This window comes from Chamaea fasciata, unplaced genomic scaffold (genome assembly GCF_029207755.1).
Source record: "Chamaea fasciata isolate MVZ Bird 193981 ecotype frontalis unplaced genomic scaffold, bChaFas1.0.hap1 SCAF_20, whole genome shotgun sequence".
Classification (NCBI taxonomy): Eukaryota; Metazoa; Chordata; class Aves; order Passeriformes; family Sylviidae; genus Chamaea; species Chamaea fasciata.
Window position 1 is genome coordinate 7,854,877 of NW_027094105.1, and position 6,248 is coordinate 7,861,124.

At 48.4% G+C, this 6,248-nt stretch overlaps 1 protein-coding gene across 2 annotated transcripts in view; it reads right to left on the bottom strand.

Moving 5' to 3' along the window:
• BRD3 (bromodomain containing 3) overlaps positions 1 to 2,529 on the bottom strand; it is a 36,196-nt gene extending 33,667 nt beyond the window's left edge. For both annotated transcript variants that reach the window (XM_066201520.1, XM_066201521.1), the window contains exon 1: positions 2,436 to 2,529. The gene's annotated coding sequence lies outside the window, so the exon portion shown is untranslated. The remainder of the gene's footprint in view (positions 1 to 2,435) is intronic.
• Positions 2,530 to 6,248: the final 3,719 nt, after the last annotated feature.

Consider the following 6,248-nt stretch of genomic DNA (forward strand, 5'->3'; position numbering starts at 1 on the left):
TAATTTAAACTCTGCCTGCATAGGTCAGTACAAGTAAAAAGGCTTTCGCTGCAACAGCTACCGTCTCAGCACTGAAGAGACAATATTGCAATCAAGCTTATGCTGAACACTGTATAAGACTGTTACCCCCTGCCCAACCCTTTTATTAAACATTGTCTCAAAACACTAAATAAGCATGAGTGAGTATTTTTATCCAGTGCAGACTAAAGAGAAAGAAATACACAATCTTAGCATTTCTTCTTTCCAAAAAGGAAGGCTTTGAGGTCTGGAGTTACTCTGTTTCAGCAGGAGCCTCTCAGGGTATTATTACAAACTCCCCAAACTTCTGTGCTTAAAAAAAAAAAAAAAAAAAAAAAAATGAGACACCCAGCAGTCTGCCAGCGCCGTGATCTGCAGATCAGGAGGCAGGACCTGCATTCACAGAACACTCGAGCAGTTAGGGAGTTGTAAGCAATACAGATCGTGGCTTTTTCTGCTTGTAAAGCAACCAAACTGCTTTGGGGACTTCTTGTTTGTTTTGATCGATGCATATTTAATCTGCACTTGTCACCCAGATCCTGCAGCACATATGGCAGTCACCAAGTCCCCTCTAATACCTTGGCTTAGCACTGTGTGAATTAAAGACAACAGTTTCAGCTTTGAAACTAAACTTCCAGTTTCATACAGACACCCCCCCCCCCCAGTACACTCACCCTGTACACATTAAAAATATTAACAAGCATATTAAAAACGTGCTTCTCTATTCCCAGCAAGGAACAGCAGGTGTGCTTTGCTAATTATGTCAGCTCCTAACCTATTATTTACCAGTGTCAGGGAACTTAAGATGTTAAAAAAAAAAATAATATCCCCAAACCTACATATAAAAGTTTGAAATATTAGCGAAGCCATCACATTTGCTCAGCCAAACCAGTTTATTTTAGTAACTTTTGGCTCCTGAAGAAACCAACCGAAAGGAATATCCACACTCTGGAACTGTCACAGAACATTTACCCCGAACCTGACAGAACGCCTTCTCCACATTGTCAAAAGTCAATTGCGGAGGAAAACACGTTCGGAACTAACACCCTGCGAGACCCAGCCACGTACAGACGCACACAGACCCGCGACCTGAACACTACAGCTTTGTTTGAAAGTGAAACCAAGCAGACTACAAATAATGCTCTCTCCCCAGCGCCCAGGGAGGTTGCCAAACCCAAACAAGAAGTATAAACGGAGGAGAAGGACGGCTGAGTTTTGAAGTTTTACATTTTATTATCGGCAGCATTATTTATAGCGCGACGCTTCTATATATAAATCTGCGATCTGCGTTTCTTTTTACACCTAGAAAACATATCAAGTTTAGGCAGCGAACCCTCGGGTTTCCATTTATTTGCAAAAGTTTTGGTAAACACCGGATATTTACACGAGCGGAGCAGCTGGGTACACACACACACACACACACAAATAAATGCATGCGGACGCGGACAACACGCGAAACGCGCACTTTCCAGCCCATCATCCGCTGCCTGTTCAGACCTTTTTCCAGCTCCCAAGCCAGCGGCGGGGCCGGGGAAATGGCCGGAGCGGGCGGGCGCTGGCCCAGGGCTGGGGCCGGGCTCCGCTCCGCGCCCGAGACAACAGCGGGGCCGGGGACCCGCGCACCGGGGGCTGGAGCCTGCCTAGTCCCCCCTTCCCTTTGCCTCCGCGCTATTTTTTAAATTCTCTCTTCTTATTTTTTTTTTTTCTCTCCTCTTCCCTCCCTTTTTTTTTTTTTTTCCCCCTCTTTCTTTTTTCCTTGTTTTCAAGAGCGCCTGCCTGCAGCCCTCCTTTTCCTCTCGCCCCTAATTTTCCCCTTCAAAAGATGGCGGGCACAGAGAGCGAGCGAGGGAAAAGCGAGCGAGAGAGAGAGAGAGAGAGAGAGGGGGAAGAAGAAGAAAAACCAAACCAAAAAAAAAAAAAAAAAAAAAAAAAAAAAAAAAAAAAAAAAGAGAAGAGAAAGAAAAGCCCGTCCTGCGTTGGGGCGCGGGGCTCGGCGGGGCCGCGGCTGCGCCCGGCCGGGGCGTCTTCGGGCGCTCGGCGAGAAGGGGAGGGGGAGCAGAAGATGGAGAAGAAGCGGCAGAAGAAGAAAAGGGTGGGCAGGAGCGGCGGGGCCGGGAGGAAATCAATGGCCAGGCTGCAGCCAGCCCCGCCGCGCTTTGTTACAATTGTGGCGGCGCACAAAGGCTTGCGGGGCCGAGGGGAGCGACGCGGGGCTCTCGCAACAAGAAGGAGCAGAGGAAGAGAGGAGGGGAAAAAAAAATTTAAAAAAAAAAAAAATCAGCATTGGCCTTTCCCAAGTGGGTTTTGCTTTCCTCCCCCTTCTTCCCCGGCCCCCCCTCCCTCCAGAAACCATGGCCCAGTGCTAGCAATGCACACCCAAGCATCTAACAAATAAAGGGAAAGATTAAATAGATTACTTTGCCCCGGCAGCTCCAGCAACGTTTGCCTTACAGTCCCTCCAGTTGCTCTTCTTTTTATCCTCGGCAAGGCAGTATAATAGATGCGCTACAGCGCCCGAGCGCTCATGCGCCGGGGCGCAAAGCCATGTGGGCACCGTAGTCCGGGGCCGGGCCGGGCCAGAAGCGGCGGCCTCAGGCCGAACTACAAATCCCAGAAGGCCGCGGGTCCCCCCCGGCCCCCCGCGCCCTCCCCGGAGCGGCGGGCAGGGGACGGGAACGGCAGGGGTGATGCCCCGGTCAGCGGGCAGCGGGGCGGCCCAACGCCGTGTCCCCGGCGGGGGAAGCGCCCGGCGGGGCTCGGGGACGGGGCAGCCGCCGCACGGAGCCGGCCGGAGGTGGCGGCGGGCGGGTGTCCCCCGGGCAGACATGGCCGGGGAAAATCCCGGCTTCCCCCGTCCGCCCGCGTCGCGCCTGCCGAGGGGACGAGCAGAGCCTGGAAAAGTGCGGCTGGAAACGCGAGTGGGACCCACGCGTGCTGCGGGAGGCCGGGCTGGAAATCACAACCGCTCTCGCCCTCTTTTTTTTTTAATGTGTGTGGGGTTTTTTGTTTGTATTTTTTTTTTAACCGCGGTTTGTATTGGGTAATGCGCTCTCGCATTTATTACGCAACAACTAATACGAGCTGCAATAAAAATAGCCCGCCGCCGATGCACGCTGGAGTAGCGAGCGGCCAAAAAAAAAAAAAAATCCATCAAGAAAACCCACAGCCCGATGTAGTTTGCACTGGTCGGTGCATTTCATAACACTGTCAACTGCTGAAAACAACTGAAATTAATCTAATGTATACAATAAAAACAATGTGAATTTCACCAGCACACCACCATAAAAGCATCAACAAACATCAGCGCTGTTAAAAACACTTCCGAGTAACAGACCCACACAGCCCGTGTCCTAAAGCAAATCCACAACTGCAAACAGAAGTTAAAACAAAACAAATTGTTATAAGCCAAAATATGACAAAATTGCTGCAGAAAAAAAAATTATAATAGAACTACTGGAAAATAAATGAGGGGAACGTTTGAGTGCCAATATGGAATAAGGCAGAGTGAGAGGATTTCTCTGTGGACACGTGTGCCAGCAGAGGCTGCCACGCTGCTGGTTCAGACAGCCACATGCTGATGCCAATTAATAAGTCAGTTTATTGTAACCATAAGGTGAAGGCAGTTTTACTAAAAGACCTTATTTCCAGAAGATTAGCTTTAGAAAAACACGACCAACGGGACTGAAATTTCTCCAGAGGTATGATATAATCAGAAAGATTGTACAGGCTTAAGAGAATTCCACTGAGCCATGCTTGCAGCTGCCTCAGGATGGAACCAAAATTGTGCACATGCCTTAACCAACCTCCCCCAAAAAAGGGCTTTTTGGCACTCAGCTTCAAGGGTTGGGCAAATTCAGGAACCAGAAACTTGCTCACGACTTTACCACTTTGGGATACATTTACTAAGGCAGCGTTTGGTGTATCTGCATCAACAGATCCAAATCCCACCCTAGGTGAGTGTGTGAGACTTGCCTCCTGCCAGCTGACCCTTTTGACTTGACCATCAGGTGTACCCCAAAGTCACCTCCCCACATGGTCTCTGCAGGGGCACAAAGCATGCAAGCAGTAAGAAAAAAGTAAATTCTAGGAGTTCTTAAGGAGAACCACCACACTTCACTGTGGCGTTCACAAACCTGATTGCCAAAAAGAGAGGAAATCCCTTTGAAACATCATCTGAACTCTGCCTTGCCCACAAGTGACCTGAAGTCCAAATCCCTGGGAGTAGGATTTTGAGCACTTTTTGCCATCGTTCTGCTCTAAGCCCATTTTCAAGGCAATCTAAAAGACCACAAGTGTATCAAAGCATTTGAGAGCTGAAGGGAACCAGGGCAGTTCTGACTGCACTGTCCTGCTGCAGGACGTACCTGAGCCACATGGATAACCAGGGTAGGAATTCCTGAATGCCCTAAAACAGACACCAAATCCATGAGCATGACCAAAGAGCCCCTAAATGAAAACTGCTGCAGCTCCAGGCATGGGGGCTGGGAAAAGTTGGCAGCTGAAGCTTTCCAAGGGGGGGGGCAGGGAGAAATGGGCTGAGTATTCATTATGAGCACTTGGAGAAATGGACTCCGTGCACTCTAAAGACTCCTTTTCAGCTAAATCATAATCTGAAAGCTCGGCTTTTAGAAGTATTTATATTTTAGTTGAAGACAAAGTCCTGCAACAAAAGAAGTGTTGGCTGCAATGTAAGACTTGGCAGAGCCACAGGGAACTGAACAGGGGTCTCCTAATGCAAAGTGTTCAGCAACCCCAGCAACAGACACAGCACAACAGCAGAGGAAAGAGAAACAGGGGAATGCAGGCAGAAAGGCGGCGACAAGAGAAGCCAGAGAGCAGAAACTCTGAAAGCATAAAACTCTCCAAGCTAGCAGAGCACTCACCTCACAATGAACGTGCACAAGTTCAATATTGGAGTTTGATCCTCTCGGCAAATCCACTGTCAGGAGCACGATGATGGAGGGTGCATCAAAACTGCAACCCAAAAGGAGTCTCCAATTACACCTTATCCTGCCTTATCTCACCCAGGGTGGGTGTAAGAGAGTTTCATCCCAAACCGTCGTGTTCATTATGCAGCAGGCTGAGCAGGCAAAACAATTCACGTGGGAAACTGTCCCCAGAGATTTCACCACTATCAGCTTTCAACCTGGAACACAGCAATCACTCACACACCTACCTGTAGGTCTGCAGACTTGTGCTTGAAGAACCCCAGTGCATCCTCCAAGGGATTAGGAAAGCAAACATATTTTGGGATCCCTAAAGCCTTCTTTATGCAAGGCAGTGAGTTTAGATAATGGTTTAGCCAAACAGGCACAGGCTGACTCAGTTTGAATAAGCCCCTTAGGAGGTACAGTGAAATCAAATCAGAACAATTTAAGCTCAAGTTACCAAAGCCAAAGTAAAAGCACTTCAACCGAGGAAAAGAGAGTCATAATCTTTAAATTAAATTCTGAACTGATTTTGTCACACAGTTTCATACACAAGATGAAACAGGCTGCCTCTTCTGAGACACCTTTAGCAGCAGCTTTTCCACAAAACACAAACCTACAGCAGCAGCTCTTTACTTCCTCCTGCTCCCCAAGCTCACAGGAGCATCCCAGAGTCACTCAAAGCTTCTCAATTGGCCTCTGTGGTCTTTTATGCTGCACCTCCAGTTACCCAATTAGTGCCTTGTTAATGAACCCCTGCCATGTATTTATTCCTGGCTGTTGCAGTACTTTTATAACCTGTAATGCCCAGTGGTACCTACATCCTTCTCAGAAGTTTTGTGCACAAGCTTCAACCAGAAAAATGTTCTTTGTGGAAAACCAGAGTGGCTTTCAGGGGTGTTAAACTCTGGCACTTTTTGCCTCTCTGCTCATGGAGCATTGAGTGGTTTGAAACCAAGAGTGGATGGAAGCAGAAAAAAGAGATACTTTGTGGGACAGATCAGTTTTGGGAGGATGGGCCCCACTCAGTGCATTGTGTGACCACCGAGCAGTATTTAGCAGGAATCAGGGACTGCTGGGACCACCGATTTTTCTGATCTTTGCCATAAGTATTCCCTGCAAGCTTCTGATTTTCACCTGTGCCTGTTCCACCATCAAAACCACAGTTCCCCACTGCCAGGGGAGATTATATGAGTCAGATCACTCTGGTGTCAGACAGAAGGGTGTTGAACACAAGGGGATAAATGCTCTTATTACAACAGAGAGTCATCTGTTCCAATGATCATCTTCAGTGTAGTGGCA